The sequence below is a fragment of the Cryptotermes secundus genome, unplaced genomic scaffold (assembly GCF_002891405.2).
Source record: "Cryptotermes secundus unplaced genomic scaffold, Csec_1.0 scaffold67, whole genome shotgun sequence".
In the NCBI taxonomy this organism is placed as follows: domain Eukaryota; kingdom Metazoa; phylum Arthropoda; class Insecta; order Blattodea; family Kalotermitidae; genus Cryptotermes; species Cryptotermes secundus.
This window is the reverse complement of record NW_019720560.1, coordinates 345959-367140: the sequence shown is the minus strand read 5'-3', so window position 1 is coordinate 367140 and position 21182 is coordinate 345959. Positions and strand designations below refer to the sequence as shown.

At 41.7% G+C, this 21182-nt stretch overlaps 1 protein-coding gene across 3 annotated transcripts in view; it reads right to left on the bottom strand.

Moving 5' to 3' along the window:
* The window catches only part of LOC111867947 (synaptotagmin-7), a 980264-nt gene that overhangs the window by 613179 nt on the left and 345903 nt on the right, over nucleotides 1-21182 (bottom strand). For all 3 annotated transcript variants that reach the window (XM_023858204.2, XM_023858215.2, XM_023858224.2), the window contains one exon: nucleotides 10639-10689. The gene's annotated coding sequence lies outside the window, so the exon portion shown is untranslated. The remainder of the gene's footprint in view (nucleotides 1-10638; nucleotides 10690-21182) is intronic.

The window sequence follows — 21182 nt, the reverse complement described above, 5'->3', positions numbered from 1 at the left end:
AATAATAATAATAATAATAATAATAATAATAATTACGTAGCAACGGGTCTACATGCTAGAGTATATATAATCCAACAGAACGAATTAGTGTTTAATATGAACACATCATTCTGATGCCAAACCAAATTGCTTGAATAACCATTTATTTCGCTACGCAGCCTGCATTGTTCTGACGGGCCTAAAGGCCGTGTCATGGTTTCCGAAAACCCGTGGTTATAAATGATTCCTTTGTACAATATAACAAACTGTTAACATTCCTGTGTATTTTACACATCTTTCATTACCACTGTCAAACCGTACTTAATTTATAACAATTTATACCACTGCGCTGTATTCCACTAGCCTGACGAAGACCAACAAACGCACAACCAAGGGTCATCACATTAGTACTGTCTGTACGCCGGAAGCTCACTTTATCCATAAGTTGCTGCACTATTTAGCTCAGGGCTTTGTTTAACAGCGTTTTATGTGCGTTTGAATCGAGACTTCAAAGCGTTTATATTCATTAGCCATGATAGCATTCATTATGGTTAGTTTCAATGCCCGTTTAAAATTCCTGTCTGAACAGATGATACTGGCACACGAACATGTTTTGCAGTGTGCAAATTGAAGGAAATAATTTAAGCTATATTGATCGAAGGCAGCTTTCGCACCTGAATAAGAAAATATATATATTTTTGACAGTAGTACCAGTCACGGGCTGTCCATCACTGAGGGCCAGATTCGACTCAAGTCAGGTCGTCTGAGATTTCTGTTGGACAAAATGGCACTAGGGAAGGATTTCTCTGAGTACTTCGGTTTCCCCTGCCAATTTCGCCGTTCCATTAATTGCTATGTTATCTCGACACAAAGTTATTGCACGTCACTTATCATATGGACTTCACGAATAAAGACCTGCTAACTTGGGTCCTCTGTTTCGAGAGATGTTTATAATGAAGTCAGAGGGGTCAGGCCGTTAGAAAATGGAATTTTGCGCACAGACCGCGAGATGACTTGCCGTTATTTCCCTGAGCACACAACGTATGTAACTCCATTTAGGATGACGCTTTCCATTAAACCGTAATTTGGTGCTTAAGGGCCCCTGATAAAGTCCCTCTTCTTGCGGCAAGGATGTTCATATTCATCGGGCGTGGTTGTACGACAGATAGATTCTAAAAATGCCAAGTATGAATAAAATCAGTCCAACAATTCTGGCGCTAGCGAGGAACATACAGAGAAACACAAAAACACAAACTGTTAGAGAGACTGAGTTCTAGAAACAACTTTTCCGTAGTCAGTGGCACTAAAACATGCGAAGCTATCGAAGTCTTGAAAACAGTTTTTTCCACCACCACAACTACTCGTAATGTGTGTAGAAGGAAACAGAAACGGAAGTGAAGCAGCAAGAGACACGCAGCAAGCAGAGCGCTGTGTTTTGCTGCTCCGCTATGCTTGCTTGCTTCTCCTCCCTTCAACATCCGTCAACTTCTACCAGACCACACGAAGTCACGTCCCTGAGGACAACAATGTTCATGCCATTTTCGTTATTACGTATGAAGAAAAAGACACTAGACTAAAATAAAAAAAAAATTAGGCCTGAGCTTCAGTGGAATACGTCTGTCTTTACTCGTGTTCTTCACAAATTTACATTCCTCTTTATATTTGGAGTTAATATGAAGATTAATACATTACATGACGTGACGCAGTGTAGACTGGTACATGGGAGCCAACGTTTCGGAGGAGAATTCCACTTTATTGCTCCCTTTAATAACCTTCTTCATTCCTTTTGTATTCACTGTACTGCCCCAGTTATGAGTTTGTAATGTAGATCAATGTACGAGTACAATTGCAATGTTGACTTACGCAGTCGAGAGAAGATGTAAAGGAAGTAATTTCATTTCTTTGTGAACTACTATACATATGAGATCCAAGGCATAATAGAAACGTACATTTTTCAGGGTGTGAGGAACTTCTAATATAAAAGGACCTTATAATTCAACATTTCTCGCATATTTTTGTGCATTTTGCTTATACTGCACTCTTTCGGCAAGCATAAAACGACTAAGGAGTCGGAGGTGTACGTTACTGCGTCGTTTATTTACATAACTCTCCACTCTATTTCGATACATGGATGTTATATTCATAGATGCTTCTACTACATCCTGTAGACCTGAAAAAGACCAGAATTTTATTAATTTGTTATGTGATACGTCTTTCTGAGAAGACTGGTACATGTTTGATTTCAGATTTTTTTGTAAATTCATATTATAACTCTATGGATCAAAATGTAATATATCCGAGAAATTTCTATAAATATCGCTGGCAATGAATATATTGGAAATTAATTCAATGTTTCATAAGACAGAAGAAAGGAAAAAGATATATGGAAATTGTGTGTGATTAAGGTAAAGCTATCACTGTAACAGGCCATGGAGGCCCATACGATTATGAGACGTCGAAGCTCCCACATTCTCTAGACAATCGACTCACGGAAGGCTGTGAGGTTGTCAGCCTTACGCACCAGCCGCCCTTTAGCCCCAGGAAGATGCCTGGTTCTCATTTCTGTTAGAGGCCCAGTCGAGGCCAGTGTCATAGTGCGGTTAGAGGGATTAGGTCAACTGGAAAAAAATCCACCTCATCGGGACTCGAACCAGCGACCTTCCAACTTGTAGCATAGTGCCTCAACAAACTACCCTACCGTATACTCACATCCTCTGTACTTATGTAGCTTTTTCCTTTCCCAAAGCTTGCCTGCAATTGGCCTTTTGGCTGTTGTAAAGCACTTGAATAAATTAACTAAATTTAATTATAGAGCCGGGATAGCACGACCGGTACAGCGACGGGCCACGGGACGGACGGCCGGCCGAGAAATCGGAGCTCGATTCCTGGCGGTGTTACTTAATAGCAGACGTCATGTTGTGTCATGTAACGGGGCAAGACGAGTAAGGTTTGGGCGTGCTCCAGGCACTAGGCAGAATGAGGACAAGCGAGAGAGCAGAGGTAGTGACAGGAGAAAAGCTAAAATCTTTTGATTCCAAAGGGCAGAATTCGTGCTGTCGGTCATTGCACCCATTTATTCTGTTATTCCACGATGCTGTACCAACAGATAAGTTTGTGTACCAACTTCAGAAAACTCGAATTATTTCTTCATTTTACAGCGGAAATAGAAATTAATTTCTTAAGAAACTGAATATAATTTTTCCTTCAAGTCGAAATTAGTGTCATGTCCAGACATACATTGAAACAAAATCAGAAACGGCATACTCCATAATAAAATTAACATCGGAGAATTTGCTTCATTTATTAAGCTTTTTCTTTTTAGTTTCTTGGGAAGGGGTGAGACTGAGTCCACTTGGTACGTCGGTCACTAACTGTTTGGCCTATTGTATCAGCCCCGGATGACAGATGATGAGTGTAAAGCAGTCATTGGAATGAGAATTGGCAGGGGAAACGGAAGTACTCGGAGGAAACCTACCCCTAGTGCCACTTTGTCCACCATAAATCCCACATGACCTGACAAGGGCTCGAACCCGGGCCGTCGCGGTGGAAAGCCTGCGACTAACCGCCTGAGCTGTGGCACGGCCACTTATTACGCTTACTTATAACTGGAAATATAAAATAACGAATAATGAAAAATGTGTAATATCAAGTTTAAATTAATTCTGAGGAATTTTACCGGAGTATATGGGAGATTTAATTTAAGACCTTAGCGATCTATACAAATACCGTATTTACGCATGTATAGGCCGTGTGCGTGTATAGGCCGCAGCACAATTTTCAGACAGAAATTATAGAAAAAATAATTTTCTTGGAATATTATTTCAGGAGTATTACACCCTGTATTACTAATTATGAATATATTCTTTTTTAAATGAAGTGTGATTTCGAATATTTCGAATATAAGCCGCACCCCAGTTTTCCTCTTGAATTTTTGGCAAACAATGTGCGGCCTATACATGCGTAAATACGGTATTATTTTGAATGAATATGGCTGAAAATTATCTTATTAGCTGTCAAAAGGTTGATACGCTACGTGGAAAAGCATAGTCATGACCTTATAGGAATTAGGCTGTATTATGGAATAATCTTGCTGATAAAGGTAGCTGCCAGAAGCTTTGACGGAAGTTGTCTTTATCGGATACCAGAAACATTTGTAGAATGGTTTAAGAGTACACATGCAAAAGTCGACTTATGTCCTTCTGTAAACTAGGTTACATTACGAATAAATGTGTATGAAAACTGGAATTGAAAAACAAATCTTTTGTTACTGTGTCCCATGACGATTTTAAGAAAATATGTCCTTCAGTCTATGTTCTGATATTAGTTCAGAGCACACAAAAGGACAGACGGACAGATATGTCCACATAAAGCACTCGTTCTCAAACTATACGGAACTCGTATTAACGGGCAAAGAACTCAGGACAATGGGTTTCCAAGACAAGAGGAACCATGAAGACTGCATTAAGTGTGTTCTAGGGAGAAAAATAAGTCTTTGTCAGAGAAATATTGAATGGGTACAGATGTGGCAACAGTGCCTACTGCATCTAACAGCGCATTTCATCACCGCTCTCACTTACACGGCCAGTAAAGCTCTAATTTATCAAATTCGTAAACGGTTTTGTGTGTACGTGTTTCAGAGAGTAACACAAAAGAGAACACTTTACAAGGCGGACAGCTAGTTCTCTTCTGAAAATTCATTCAAGTCTGAACTGGTTCATGATAACAAGATCTAAAATTTTGTGACAATGGTACATTAGTAGAAATACTATATTTGTGGACATTACCCATCGCCCTCTCTTTATCTAAAACACCGTCTTCTTTATAAATATTTCAAAACAGTGTTTCGGAGACTGGATTATGTCTCCGTCTTCAGGTAAAACCTACTCATTTGGACCCAATGGATAGGGCTAGTCCCTATCTGCTTGTGCTGGTGTCCTGAGATAGGGGCTAGCTTATTGGATTTGACCAAATTGAGTAGGTTTTACCTGAAGACGGAGACAGAATCCAGTCTCCGAAACACTGTATTTTGAAATATAAACAGGACAGTGTTTTACATAAAAACAGGAGGACGATTCATGATGTCTAAAACGGGTGCCTTCATTTTCTTTTTTCAAACTTCCGTGCTTCTAACTGAAAGTGTGGCATTAATGTTCAGAATGTATTTTTAATATCAATCTCCCAAAAATTTGGCAGGAGTCCATGCAACTGGCTGTTTCAAAGCTCATGTATCCCGTGCTAATTAAAGGCAAACGGTGGATCTGAAAGATAAAGTACAGAGGACAAAGATTTCGCTTGTGTCAACCTATTCCCAAAAGTTATAACAGGCTGCAAATATTTGGAATATAAGAGTTGTCTCATGACCAGTGAACGAAGCAATACATGGAAGAATGTTATTCTGTTTATCCCTCTATGATTTGTACCAGCCTCTATATCCTACCGATATTGGTGCGTACCATCAGTCCCACCCAGCCAGCGAGACCGGCTCTACCGGCTGAGAAGTATCTATAATGCTTTCCCCATCTACCGGAGGTATTAATGACTGCTGTTGGGCGGGAAATGTCCTTCAATTTGGCTCAGAGGTCTCCTTGAGACATGAGGTTCTTTTACGTGCCGTAAAGCTACGACACGGGACCCACGGCTTAAAGTCCCTCCCGGAGGACTTGTTCCCTGAATTTTTCCGCCCTTAAAAATTCGACGACCTTCGCCGGGTATTTGAACCCGTGTACCACGAGTCATGAGGTAGGAACGTTACCTCTAGACTACGGAGGCCGCTTAGAAGAGCGTGTTAAAAATTTTTCCTAAAACACACGAAGGAGAAATTATTTTTAACAAATTTACTTTAAATTTAAGAGTATCGAATATGGTGTTTAGTTTCAAAGGACACTTTTGTAATATACATCACAAATACTTTTCACTTTCAATGATAATAATTATGAAAAATAAAGCTTTTTATTGAAATGGATAATCTGATCATGCAAACGACAGCTGCAGTGTATTCATTTGCTCTATTTTTGTACAACAGATAAAATTATATCTCACTTGTTAATCAGTTTTAAATACTGATGTTACTGAACTGAGAATAAAATGATATTCACCAAGAAGTAACATACTTTCATATTACGCAGAAATTTTTATTTTATTTTTTTTAAATTCGCTTAGTGGTGGGTGGAGTGCAACTGGGTCCACTCGGCACGGAGGACACTGATTGGCCTATTATAGCCTGCTCCGAGTGATTATGATGATAGAGAATTTGGCGGAATGAAGATTGGCAGGGGACACTGAAATACTCGGAGGAAACCCTCTCCAGCGCCACTTTGTCCACCACAAATCCCACTTGACCAGACCCGGGATCGAACCCGCGCCGCCGCGGTGGGAAGTCAGCGACTAACCGCTTGAGTTATGGCGCGGCCTAGGTAGAAGTTACACAATTATGGCTCAAAAATTCCTTATACAGAACTTCGACATCATACAGAATACTTTTGTCCAGATATGGGATCAGCATATCAGAAAGAGATAATCTGATACTTCATTTTCATTAATTCATTCGTTCGTTCATTCATTGATTCATCAATGGCTTTACATGCCTTTCTTGGGCCCTGGCCCTCTTCTTTATTTTTGTAATCCTTTTTTTACACAGACGGTAGGATGAGAGATCAGCCCGTCGAGAGGTCGCTACCTGCACACAGGACAACATAAACACAGAATACGAGTAGAAGCGACGACTGGACACATGTGGAGCACGTGACTGAAACTGCTGCAACATTCTCCCCTTCCAATGTAATGTTCTGTTTCACTTCATTATTTACGCAATTTATTTTATTTCAGGATTCATTTGTGTTGCTTTTATTGTTTGCTAATTAACTTAGTAATACTGAATTCTAGGAATTTAAATGATGGCTCATTGGTTCTCAGGCTGTATGCATATTTTAAATAAGCACCCCATTTTCGGATTAAATTGTTATCACAAGGGATTTAGTAACATCAGATGAGACCATTATGTGGTAATGAGAATTTTACGGATACACATTTCGTATTAACGCGTCATGTACAGAGTGATGACGGACGCTGTGGGTAAACTTGATGGAGAACTGCCAAAACAATTCTCCGAAGCTTAAATTGATCAAACACTGCAGGACTGGACTATAAACGGTAATAACGATATTAATATTGTTAATAGGTGTATTTACAGAAAGTCGCCATTATAATTAAACATTAAAAACTAATTAAATTGATTCAAAGGTTCAGTATGGCAAATCTTTTAGATAAAGTATGGGAAGATGAAATATTCCGACCTGAATATGGGTATATAATATATCCTTACCATTACCAACGAGCATAATTTTGACTGTAAGTTTTAGTATGATTCTCCGAAGTTCTGGTGCCTCACATACAGTTATGCGAGGGAGTTCTGTTTAATGCCTACTCTGCCACAAATATATAACTACTAATATTATCCAGCTGGCAACGGAAAGCTGAAGAATCTCCATTGCTAAGATTTGTTACCAGGAAACGTCTAGTGATAACAGTGCAGAGGAATAACCATTGTGGAGAGCGGTTACCACGTAAAGACTAGTGAACATAGACTGAGAAGTCTTAGTGTTGAGTGATTTGTAGCGTGGAAATCAGTAATCGTGTAATAAGTATTTGTAGCAGGTATCTGTAAGTGATCAATAAATCCATTCATCTAATCGAAACCTCGTCTATAGTCACTAATAAACGTGAAAGTATCAACATTCGTAAACTGGCACAGCAGATGGGCGTCTCACAAGTCTGCACACGCTGAGCGCAGAAGAAGCATTTGCACCCTGGTCCCTAGAGGAGAGTGCCAGTGCATGAACTGAAAGAAAGGGACAGAGTCAAGCGTGGTGAATACTGCCCATGGTTAAGGGACGTCACTACTGCTAATGGAGAGGATATTACTGACGTCATATCCTTTACTGATGAGGCACGGTGTCACTTACTCAGTGACATCAACAGCCAAAACAGCCGGATTTATTCAGCTGCTGATCCACCCACGATCAAGGATACACAATTCCATAATCAGAAGGTTGGTTTCCGGTGCGCCATATCACGAAATATTCATCATGGCGCTATCGGCTGGGAACGTTTTTGTGATGTGATACTTTACAGTTGCATTGAACATTTTAATGCTGACGTCATTTGCCCACGGGTACTTCAAACAGGACGGTGGTGCTGCACACACAGTTCGTGTTTCCGTGACTCTATTGGGGGGTGTGTTCAGGAGCAGAATAATTTGGCCACCACGGTCACCCGACCTCACGCTCACTGATTATTGTCTGTGGAGAGCAATGAAAGGCGCATTTCATAGAGACAATCTTCACACTGTTCTCCAACTGGAGGAAGCCATCGCAAATTTCATCAGGATCATTCCTCCGCCTGAATTGTCTCCGTGTTGTTGCAAACAGATAGGGCTCGTAGATTCGTGCCTACACACACATGGTGATCATTAGAACAATGTGTTGTAACTTAGGTAAGTATGAGAACTGCATTTGTATTAATGCACGGGGACTCTTTTTAATATGCCCATCGTCTACGGTAGGTTTAGAGTGACTTTTCACTCACCTTGTACATAATTTGAGATATTGAACACAAATGAATACACATTCCTGCAGTAAGGGAATAAAACGCCTCTGTACGGTGACGTGGAGAGCAACAAATACGTTGTAAATCACTCACTAGCGCAGTTTTCTTTATTGTCAGTGGGGTGGGACTAATCCCTTGTACTGTGGACACTTCTGGCCTATTGTACCAGCCCCAGATAATAGGTGAGGGTGATTGTGGAGCAATTGGTGAAATGAAGATTTGCAGGTGAAACCGAAGTACTCGGAGAAAACCTGCCCCAGCGCCACCTTGTCCAGCACAAATCCCACTTGACCAGACCCGGGATCGAACACGGGCCGCCGCGGTGGGAAGCCAGCGACTGACAGCTTGAGCTATGGCGCGGCTTCACTAGCGCAGTTCTTACACTTCATTCAAACTAACAAACGTACTACTGAAATCTGTTAGTGTGCAAATTAATCTCATTGCTGGAACAGTGAAAATTATAAATAACAAGAGAAATATGAAATGACAAATTTTATGAAGCCAACGTTTTAGATACTACTACTACTACTTATGGCTCTACAGCCCAGATTGGACCCTGGCCACTTCTTTCATTTTCTTAATGCTACACACAATCGGTAGGACTCCACCGACGGGGGATCAGACCCTCGCACGGCCGCTATCTATGCAGGAAATAAACGCAGACATACATGCCTGAGTGGCATTCGAACCCACGATCCCATTGTTTGAGTTGACAGACATTTCATGCCTCAGACCGCGCGCCCAATGTGATCGCATTTTCTGACAAAAGGGTTGCTCTATTTCACGCACATCAGAAAACACAAATTCGAATTTTTCTACGCCACACATTTCAGAAATAAAACTGCGAATCACCAAGCTGCGAAAGGAGAAACTTCGAAAATAGGGATTTAACAGCATATCCTTGAATACTCAGCCTGATAATAATATAACGGGGAGAGGTACGACACTGTAAGGTGAGAGATACGAACAAACCGCTACAAGTTAGCTTCAAGGGCATAACTGCCTTCCTCCCACGACACTCTTTGTGAGAAACAGAGGAGGGTTGGAACAGAGGGAACAGAACAGGTTCACACAAACAGGAAATACAATATTATTCTATGCCACTGTCGGTGCACTTGTGTGCCTTACGGAAATGGGTGGGTAGAAGTGAGTTCGATTTATGTCAGGATGGGAATTCCTCTGTTCACTATCATATTGTGACGCATTGCTAGGAAACGGCTGGCTAAACATCTTCCCGAACGTTACGATGTCAACGAGAATAGACGTCCGTTGCTGGACAACGGGCTTTTTTACCACGGTACTACAGGCGTGTCCGGCACAACACAGACATGAATAGCACTACTGAAACCCTTGAAAGCGGTGACTTCTATTCGGTTCTCCCGAAATTATAAAAGGAAATGAATTTGCGAGACACAGCAATGAGTCAGTCGCAGACAAGTAATTAGAGAATTGGTGAGCGGCAGGAATCAATTAATTAGCCAACTACAGTGGAAGGAGAGACGCTCATAGCCCAGGAGGAAAGGGAACGAGCCTGGGCAGTCACCGATTGTGAGCTCTTACGGGTGAATGTAACTGAGTGTAATTGTAACAGCAGTGCCAATGCATCCAATCCGAGACCCGTTATTATTCGTCACGCGTAACCCTTACATGTGACAATATCTGCACCACTTTAGGGCCCATTTCAGTTGCTATCAGATCTGTGGTGGCCTTATCCCAGGATAAAGATAGAAAAGCATGAAGCTAACTATTCGCCATCCACTATTAAAGAAATTAATAATGTGTGTAGCTTCATCTCCATGCCCTTAGGGACCATCACATATTTACATTCACTTTTCACCTGTAAATGACACACACGAAGCTACACGGCAGCCGACTCATGTCACAAATGCAAGCTCGCGCCTTTCTCGAAAACATTTTCAATACTGGACGATTTCCAGTACTACCGGCACTAGAACAAGTCCATTACAATTAATACCACTCCAGCATCCCTCGAGGGAGAACAGCCCTTCTGAGACTCAATACAGAGAACACAGAGGTAGGGGTTGCAGGACTTACCTTGGAAAAGAGCGACCGGTTTGTGGACCGCTACTGGCGCCTACTCTGACCCTGTAACAGAAATAATTATTGATTTTATTTGCTTGCAGTTCTGCTGATGCCACACACATAAACACTGGTCAGTATGGAGCGTGGTACAGAATTACCATATCCGGTGTTTCTTTATCTGCTCATTTCACTAAAGGTCAGTCTTTTACTGCCTTGTGCGTGGAATCTGGATGTCTGCGTTTAACATTTCCATCCGACTGTTTGAACTACTCATAAAAAGCTATCCCTATGCGGTTGCGAGACGTCGAGGTTTCCACATTTTCTAGACAGTCGGCCACAGACAGCGGTGAGGTTGTCAGCCTTACGTGTAGGACAAACTTTACCCCAGGAATATTCCTGGTACTCATCTCTGTTAGAGGCTTAGTCGACCCAAGGGACACGGTGCGGCTGGAAGGATTAGATAAATTGAAAAAAATTCAATGACCTCATCGGGAATCGAATCCATGACCGTCAGGCTTGTTGTATAGTGCCTTAACCAATTACGCTACCGCATGCTCCCTTCAAACTACCCATTCAAATGTTAATTTTGATATATTTATATTTTCAGTTTTCGTTCACAATGTTGCCAGTGTCTGAAATGTAAGGCTTCCATGGCAGGACGACTGATGAACTGAAAATGTTTTGCAAAGAAGCGGCAGTAACATAATCAAGATGTGTCCAGGGATCTGATTGGAGAAAATGAGAAAAACACGAAGTTTCTTAGTCAGGGCAGCCGGTGGGTCGGCCCAGATTCGAACCAAGGATCTCCCAAATAAAAATCAAGAGTGTTATCAGTAGGCTAACCCACTGGGTGCAAAGTCATGCCAACAGTAGAGCTTAATAAAAGTAAAAAAAAAGGTAAAGCTATCCCTGTAACAAGCCGTGAAGGCCCATAAGGGCGTGAGACGTCGAGGCTCCCAAATTTTTTCTAGGCAATCGGCTCTCACACGGCGGTGAGACTGTCATTCTCAGATCTGAGAAAATAAAATATGGTCGAGAGTACCAAGGGACTCGGACCCAAGAAAGACTGCGCTGGCAAGGGCCAGCAGCATATACAAAAGACAGGCGCGTCCTTTCGTCAGAGAAGGCGCCCACAAAAACAAGAGCGTAGCTGTCAAACAGTAATAAATACCTGGCCATGAGTCCCAGATGGGGCTCGACACCAAGACTGAATGACTGACTAACCGTCAGGCCAAGTTCAGTTCTGTACGGAAGGCTGTGAAGAAAAGAGTTAGTTGCGAGAGTGCTCAGTTGAAAGTCCGGCTCTGAAGAGAAGACTTTATGAGTGGTACTTGGAATGTTTAATTCAGTGAGACTATTACGACGATAGTAGTGTAAGGTAAAGTTGCCCCTGTGCTTAACTAATTAAACACTACGCTTATGGCGGAGTGGATGTATAGATCCATTTTCTCTTGATCTCGCTACTAGCTAAAGTGAGTGGTCAGCTTCACGCACTGACCGCTTTACCCCCGGCTAACCAGCCCCCTTTATCCATTAGATAGGAGATTGGGTGAACCCCAGAACCGGTCTGGACGACATGGAGAAGAGACAATTCTTGACCCTAGAGGGACTCGAACTCCGCCCCTCTGTTGTCCAGCCTGCAGCAAATCCCTAAATCCTTTACCAGGATACGGCTAATGAAGACTGTAGCAGACTAAGGACATTAGTGTGTGTGTTATATTTAAAGGGGTGGAAATAGCGATAGTGTAGTTACGACTTGTAAGTGGTCAATAACTCTACTGACCAATCCAAACCCCGTCTATAGCCACACATGCTACCTGGTCAATGGGAACCTTACTGTCATTCAACCCAAATGTTTTTCACCGTCGAAGAAACAGCCTCCATTTGAAACAACTGAATTTTGGTGTCTGCACTCGTCTTCACACGTTCTTCATCTGACTTCCATTTTATTTAATTTTCCAACTAGTACNTCCATCATCTGGTCTGTTCTAAAAAACCGTCTAGTTTATATTAAAAACACAACGTTTCGGGAACTGGAATCTGTCCGGAGATAGGGGCTAGCTCGGTCTATTGGACCCAACTGAGTAGGTTTTACCTGAAGACGGGGACAGATTCCAGTTCCCGAAACGTTGTGTTTTTAATAGAAACTAGACGGGTTTTTAGAACAGACTAGATGATGGATAATGTCCAGCAACATATTAATTGTAAAAATGTAACTTCATAAGTGTGTAACATTTTTGGATAGCTTATAGCTGCGGGGGACACTGTTTCCCTTTCCTGCAACCCAGGGTGTCAATTTCAGCTCTCATTTTTCAACTGATCACTATATGCATTTTATTTGCTTTCCCAGATTAATCGCTGGAAACAATTTGAAATTCAAATTAAATACTACGTAGCTTGCTCACTCGATTGACCTAGGCTGTTAGAGAAATGGAAATGAAGGCTTTGCGATAATTGCATAAAATAGTTTCGATAAATCGATCTGTATGTGAACAGAACGACAGCTCTGCAAGGACCACTTAATGGAGATGTAGAAATATGGTAAGCTGACGTGCGAATGAAACGGTTTACTGCATTGTCCCTGAATCAGAAAGGTTTTTAAATTTAATTGAGTTGATTCTCGAGAGAAAGAATTATCATCTTCCACTCCTTACCAATTAGACCGACTGCTGTGTTAACATTCGGAATTAATTACTGAGAATATGATTATTATAAGACAACTTGCAACATTCCATGGACGGGGTAGGGAAAAATGGGTGTTCGCATGAAGTCAATGTATATAAATTCGCTTAGTGGGGGTGGGGGTGAAGTCCAACTGGGTCCACTTGGCACGGCGGCCTCTGATTGGTCTATTGTAGCCTGCCCCGAGTGATTATGATGATGGAGAATTTGGTGGGCCGGTCACGATAGCCGAGCGGTCTAAGGCATGTACTATCTTCGGTCGCTTCGAAAACGATATCGTGGGTTCGAATCCCACTCAGGGCATGAATGTTTAGTTTGTTTGTGTGTGTTTTTCTGTGTTTGTGTACAGGTAGAGGCCTTGCGACGAGCTGATCACCCGCTCAAGGAGTCCTACCGAATGTGTAAGATCTAGAAGAACCGAAGTGAACGGAGAAGTTCATAGAGGTAGGCCTAGGCCCACTGGGGCTGTAGTGCTAAGAAAAAAAATTTGGTGGAATGAAGATTGGCAGGGGAAACTGAAGTACTCGGAGAAAACCCGCCCCATCGCCACTTTGTCCACCACAAATGCCACTTGACCAGAGCCGCGATCGAACACGGGCCGCCGCGATGGGAAGCCAGCGACTAACCGCTTGGGCTATGGCGCGGCCTGGAGTCCATGTATGCTACAACTCTGCGTCATGCCTTGTGTAGGAACGGAAGTCATGTGAATGTACGTACGGAAATCCCGTCGGAGTGTTAATAATTTAGATGATGCAAAATAATGTAGTAACTTTATAATGAAAACGCTGCCGTCCACGTCACTAACCTAGAGTAAGCTAAATGCATAACGCCATACTCGGTTCAGACCATGCACTTCACCATCAGAACAACGTGAAGATATTACAAGGCTCGTATGGCGTAAGTTCACTTGAAACCTTGGGTTCTGTTTCGAAACTCGAGATCGGGATACGACTCTGTATTTGTTTTGTTCTATGCAGGTAATGGGCATGCTAGATCTTGTGCCTATTCTATTCTTCTTGTGCATGCTCATTAGAACTGAACAGAAACGTCCATATCTCTCCCTATGGCTCTACAATTCTTTTGTTGATCCAGGCCGCCTTTTCAGTTTCTTAATCCTACACACAGGCGGTAGAACTGCTTGGACGGGGGATTACTCCGTTGCAAGGTCGCTACCTACACATAGAAATACACAAACACAGAATAAAGGCAAACAGGCATCCAACCTCGTGTGGGATTCGAACCCACGAAAACATTTCGTGCTTTAAACCTCGCGGCCAGTGTAATCGGTAACAGAAACCTCCATTCTATCAATAAAACGACAAAAAGTAATCAACCAATGTAAAAAAAGGGAATTTCAATTTGTATAATATCGTCCATGTTGTGAAGTTGTCAAGAGCCGGAGACGGAGGAGCATTGACAATTCTGGGAAGTTTTCTCCCAATGATCGGTAAAGGAGGATGATGGTGATTAAACTGGACAGACTGGCACATTATCACGGGGTCGCTCGGGACGAGCGGTCTTAAGGAGGGAGCACCAGAAGCAGTTGGAAAGTAATCACCGCGAGAACCGAGCCAGGCAAGATCGATCACAGACTACAAGCACAGTCCTCGGAAAAGAGCAAATGGCGGTAAGCCTGTAGGCTTTTCGGGACCAATAGGCTTAAGGAGGGAATAATGTGACGTATAGATCAGTTGCTAGGCAGCGACTCTTTAAACAGGGGCCGTTGCTAGGTAATATCCGCAACACGTACGCAACAATGGGAGAGCTGTATTTTCTGTTGGTCCTTGCAGAGGGTTACAAGCGGGACAAAGTTTAGAGCTTAGTTCAGTTGTGAGATGGTGGCCAACTGGGATTGGCGTTGAGCGCGAAGATGAAGCTCAACTGTCAGAAGCCGTTACCAGGAAACGACTGGTGAAGGCACAGCAGGCTGGAGAAGATTTAGTGTTTCCAGCAGTGATTTGGAAAGTGTGTTGATTAGAGATGGCGCTGCAATTACTTTTAGTTCCGCGTCGTGTGGTAAAGTGTTCAATAAATCCATTCATCCAACCAAACCCCATTTACAGTCACCCTTAAAGGCGATATTTATAGTGTGTTTCACGTACTCATAATAAACGACTGGAGACATTAACACATTAATTAATATACAGACGCCCTGATATTTGGTCAGTATTTTATATTTTTAAATTAAATTTCAAGTAATTATTTTGCATATTACAGGGGACTTCGGTGACTATATATATATATATATATATATACTATATATTTAAATTTCAAAAAAATCATTCCAAATGTTAATTAATACGTTTCAATACACTCATTAAAGAGATTGAAATAATTGAAGTAAATTAATTTATATTAAGATAATCCAACAGAGATTCTTCAACTGCAGTGTTATAGGTGTCCAATTAAATCAAAATACTGAAATGACGGATGATTTGTTAGGGATTTGAAAGGAGGTGATTGTGGCCTAGAATATACTGAGCGGAATTAGGATGAAAACAAATGAAAACCTCACTTAATACAGTCGGTATAGTGATCAGATTGAAGCATGCTCCTGTGGTATATAAGGCAGATGGTTCTCCACACAATTACATGCTCAATTTTGGAATAAAGTGTATACCAGCAGTGTCGTACTCAATATATATATAATTTTCCTTGTAGGATTAGAATCCTCTTTTTCATTCTTAAAGTATTGGCCTCCCCTAAGTATCCGCGCTCCTAAATCCTATTCTGAGAACGGGTAATACTTCTGAGATCATTCCATTGTGCCTTCCCAGGAAAACCGACGCAACCATCCACGCATGATCTGGGATTGTCAAAGGCCTTATTTACACATTTCCTTTCTAGGAGCATGTAAAGTTCTGAGATGCGCAGACTGAAGCGCAGTGTCCGTCTCGGAAACAGAAAATCGATCCGCGCAACTCCTAGGTTTTTAAAGTCCCGTGAAAATGGGCTCTATTTCCTAACCCGCCCAGAATTCAGAAACAGCAGTAGGCCACGCTATATTCTGATCAGTGGACGAACTAAGAGAGTATAGAATTAATCGTTATTCGCCCGGAAAATAGTAGTTTTACTTGTCGATATCTCAAAATTCTGAACTCTTGCCTGGTCATCGTACTGTGACATAGACACGTTGCTAGGCAACGACAGGGAGAGAAGCAAATATACAGCATACGCTGTTTGGTAACTGTCCGTAAACACCAACAAAGGAACTGTGTTTTCTGCGCGGTCCACTCTTATGGCTGCGCAAGTATAAAATGGTACGGAAACAGAGGAACGGTGTTTTCTGTGGGGTCCGTGCCGAGATGTATTAAGCAACACAAGTTAGGCGTTAAGCTGATAAGCCACTGACGCGACTAGTCGCGAGCGGCTAGCCGCGTCAGTGGGTTATCAGCATAAACGGCAGTTGAACAATTGGTCGCGAGCGATTCGGCAGCCGCGCCGCGTTAGTGGGTTATGCGCCATACACACTAATACAACTAAAGGACGCGCGCGACAAAGAACGGCTAGTGGCGTCAGTGGGTTATCAGCCTAAGTCACTGAGTCAGTGAGGAGTTAGTGAGTTAGAAAACTACTGAAGTTCAGTTGTTGTAAATGATTACTGTGAGAAGCTGGTAGCTGAGGCTAGGCAGAGTTCGGGAACCCAGATGAAGAGGAGCGTCAGCCGCTAAAGCCGTTACCAAGCAACGACTAATGAAGACTAACAGACTGGGGAAACTTAGTGTGTCCTATGGCGATTCGTGAAGTGTAGGAACGAGTTGTATTCTTAGAGTGACAGGATGGGATTGATTGTATTGATCTGGCTAAGGATAGGGACCAGTGGAGGGCTCTTGTGAACACGGTAATGAGCCTTCGGGTTCCTTGAAATGTTGTGAAGTTCTTGAGTAATTGAGCAATTGGAAGCTTCTCAAGAAGAGCTCAGCTCCATGAGTGAGTGAGTGAGCGAGCAACGAGTTTTACAAGTGTGCAATCGATCCCATTACTAATCACTATTCTCAATCACTTGACAATATGATGAGTCACAACGGGTCGTTGTTGGAAGAAATAATGTAATACATTATGTTATACTACGTGAAAAACAGCTTTGTAACGAAACTTGTCACGCTCCATGTTAGCGACTGTTGAAGCCATTAAGGCAGAAAGCATCACAAGACTTAGACAAATGGAGCTAACTGAGCGAGTAGGCACTGGGTCAACGTTACGAAATATAGACGGTGTTGCCAAGTTTAGTTTACAGCATGGCCTCTATTTATTCTACGTTTCTGCCGAATGAATCACCCGTATTGTATATTCAGGTTAATTATGCGATTAAATAAATATATAATAAACGGTAATTCCACTGTATGTACAAGTAAATACAGGGACCGGCATCCAGGGTTCTTGGAAGAAAGAATAAATATATGCACCATTCTTTTCCAAGAGACCCCATGGAAGGAGTCCATTTCCAAGAAGAAACGCTCAGATCTGAGGAGAATACTGGAGTGGGGACTAAGGAAACTGAACGTCGAGGTTGAATTTGACTGAACCTGAGCCGCAGAAGATCTGCAGCGCTGACATTCATATTCCATTACAGCAATAATATTTATCCAACAACTCCACCGCTCGAAATGCCTCGGAAAACCTTTATACATTGAGAACGTGATCATCTTTCTTGGAAGCTTTACAAGGTGCCACCTCTCCAATAATTCCCTTTCGGTACTGCAAAAATTTCTTCTCTCTTTTATAAAATATTTTAAGACGTTGATTGCTAGACTATTTACAGTAGCATGGAAGAAAAAGGTGATTTGTCGTAATTCACAATTCAAGTTCACCTAGAATTTCGTCTTTTATTTCGTAAACAACACGTAAATATTGATGTATTGTATTGTGATATGCAGATCCGTTGGTAGTGGATGACCGCGAGATGAGCAAATATAAAACGGCCGTCAATAAGTAAGGGCTTTGTGGACAAGCATGTTTCTACGACAAATATTGGATACGACAAGAGAGGCGGTGTTCTTTACGCTGTCTTGGATGAGATGGTATAAGCAGGACCGTTCTAGAGACAGCCCATCAGTTAGTGGAGTGAGTTGGTTGGTGGTTGAGTCAGTTGAGAGTTTCAGTCGTGAGGAGTGAGAAGTTCTTATCTGAGGCTGTTGAAAGCCGTTACCAGGCAACGACTAATGAAGACACAGCAGACTGAGAAGACTTAGTACGTGCTATAGTGAACTACTGAGTGTGTGAATAAGCTCTGTAGTTACGATCAGTTAGTGTTCAATAAATCAAATTACCAGTCCAAACCCCGTCTCTAGTCACTCACTCATGTGACAGTAATATTGGGAATACAACTGAGATACGAACTGTTTGGAAACAGGAGCATCGTATTTGTTGTATATCTTAAGAGCAGATGTACGTAGTTCAAGAAGATAATCAGAGACGTAAATGTTTTCCTACTCAGAGGAAGTATATAATATTTTTATTACTTTAGTTTTACCAGAGGAGACTAAAGTAAGAAAAATACAAACAACTTTAGAGGCATGAGCCTGAGGCTTTGTATTACTGGAATGGATTTACGTGCAAGTAAGGAAGAAACTCCACGAGGCTTGTTACGCCTGTCTTACGGCAAATCCATTCAGCGTCATGTCAAGTAGTTGGGGCTTCACACTGTCAATATTTTCAAGAGATGAGTCTACCTGATCAACACGGGTTTCGAGTTCGTAATGAAGTAAGCTTCTAGCTAACTGGCAGAGTTCAGAGATATATAAGTTTACACAGAGCTATATGCTCAATACAGATCTAAAAAATTTAATAGAAATAGAGCAATCCATATTAAATCTTCAAGTAGCGATATAAACACCGTACTCGGCATGTGATGGGTTCAGTTCTCGACAGCGACACAAACTACAGTGACTGAGGTTTTCACAGTTTTTCTCAGTCCCTTAAGGCGAATACTGCGATAGTACCTCCGTTAGGCCACTACCGGTTTCTCTTATTCTTTTTTTTTTAATGTTAGTTTGTTACTTATTAAAAAATATCTTTATTTAACATGAATTTATGCAAATATATTTGTTCCATTTTTTCGCGACACTTAGTGGATGAAAATTATTGAAATTGTACTTTTGTCTATATGACACAAGTTTCTTTTTGTTGTTTTGTGTATGCATTTGTTTGTTTCCTTCTCTTCTCTTGCTCACCTTACAATTGGCCTTTGTAATGCTGAGTAAGCACGTAAATAGGGCCGCGCCATAGCTCAAGCGGNTTCCCGCGAAGATAGATTCTTGGTAAACAGTCCGTTGCTGGGTTACGCAACAAGTCTAACATGCGCTGAGGCAGGTTTTCTCCGAGTACTTCGGTTTCCCCTGCAAATCTTCATTCCACCAGTTGCTCCACACTCACCCTCACCTATAATCTGGGGCTGGTACAATAGGCCAGAAATGGCCGCAGTACAACGGACTTAGTCCCACCCCACTAGCAATAAAAACAGTACGTAAATAAACTTGTCACATTCTCTCACGTTGGTATCTTGGTCGGCTCATTATTCGACACTGAAACGTCGGTTGACTTTCAGAGGATCATACTGCGTTATATCCCAGAAGATGGTATTCTTAAAATAAAAAAAAAACTGAGTTATGAATTACCATTAAATTATTATCGTTGTGACTGCTGTAACCTAGGAGAATAATGCAGACAAATATTATATTGTAATTCGTATTATTACCGTCATCATTATACCCGGAGGTAGCAAAGGAATATCATGCACATCAGCAGACATTAAATGAAGTCATTAGACAGCGGTGAAAATGATCCGGTTTTCCAACCAAACATCTGTTCCTTGAAGCGAGTGAGACAGTGGGGAACACTGTCACCAAACATTATTTTTTTTTGTGACAGTAAAATATAATAATAAATAAACTTATTTTACTTCATTTTCCTTGTTGAATGTTGAATATATTTTGCTTATACCAGCAACAAAACCGTATAAAATGCTATGCAGTTACTGTGGTCTGAACTTTGCTGTAAGAACAAACACATTGCTTCTGATTAAGAAACAAAGAAATTGCGCGGGTTACGAAGACAGAGAAGTTTATGGCAAGAGCCCTCCACTGGTCCCTATCCAGTCCAAACCACCCCATTCTATCTCTCTAATATCCATATTAATATTATCCGTCCACCTACGTCTTGGTCTTTCCAGTGGGCTCTTTTCTTCTGGCTTTCTCAACAATCAATTGTTTCAATTAACTTCAAGGAAGGAATCATTTTCTTATGGGTCTGAACACGACTTAGCTTTGTTTCTGACATGGCAGTCTGACGGATTTAAATAAGGAAAATTTGGTGGTCACTCTACGAATTTGACTAACGCAACTGAAGCCTTATCAAACACTTTTAAGATTGTGTTTTATATATACATATGTGTGTGAGACTGGAGACGGGGTTTCCTTTGTAGATTAGATTCAATGATCATTTATATTTTTTTTTTCCTGTGGCGCTACAGCCCCAATTTGGGCCTAGGCCTACATCCATGAAACTCTCCGTTTCACTTCGGTTTACTAGATCTTACAACTTCGGTAGGACTCCTTGGGCGAGTGATCAGCTCGTCGCAAGGCCTCTACCTGTACACAAACACAGAAAAACGCACACACACAAACTAAACATCCATGCCCTGAGTGGGATTCGAACCCACGATCCCGGCTTCCGAGCGAGCGAAGACAGTGCATGCCTTAGACCGCTCGGCTACCGTGACCGGCGATCATTTATATACTACTCGGAACTACTATAAAATAAAACTCCATCGTTAACCTACACACTTTACAAATTAATGCAACACACGCCAAGCCTTAGTCTTTTATAAACCTTTTAGTCGTTGCTTGGTAACCGCTATTAACAATAGTGACTCT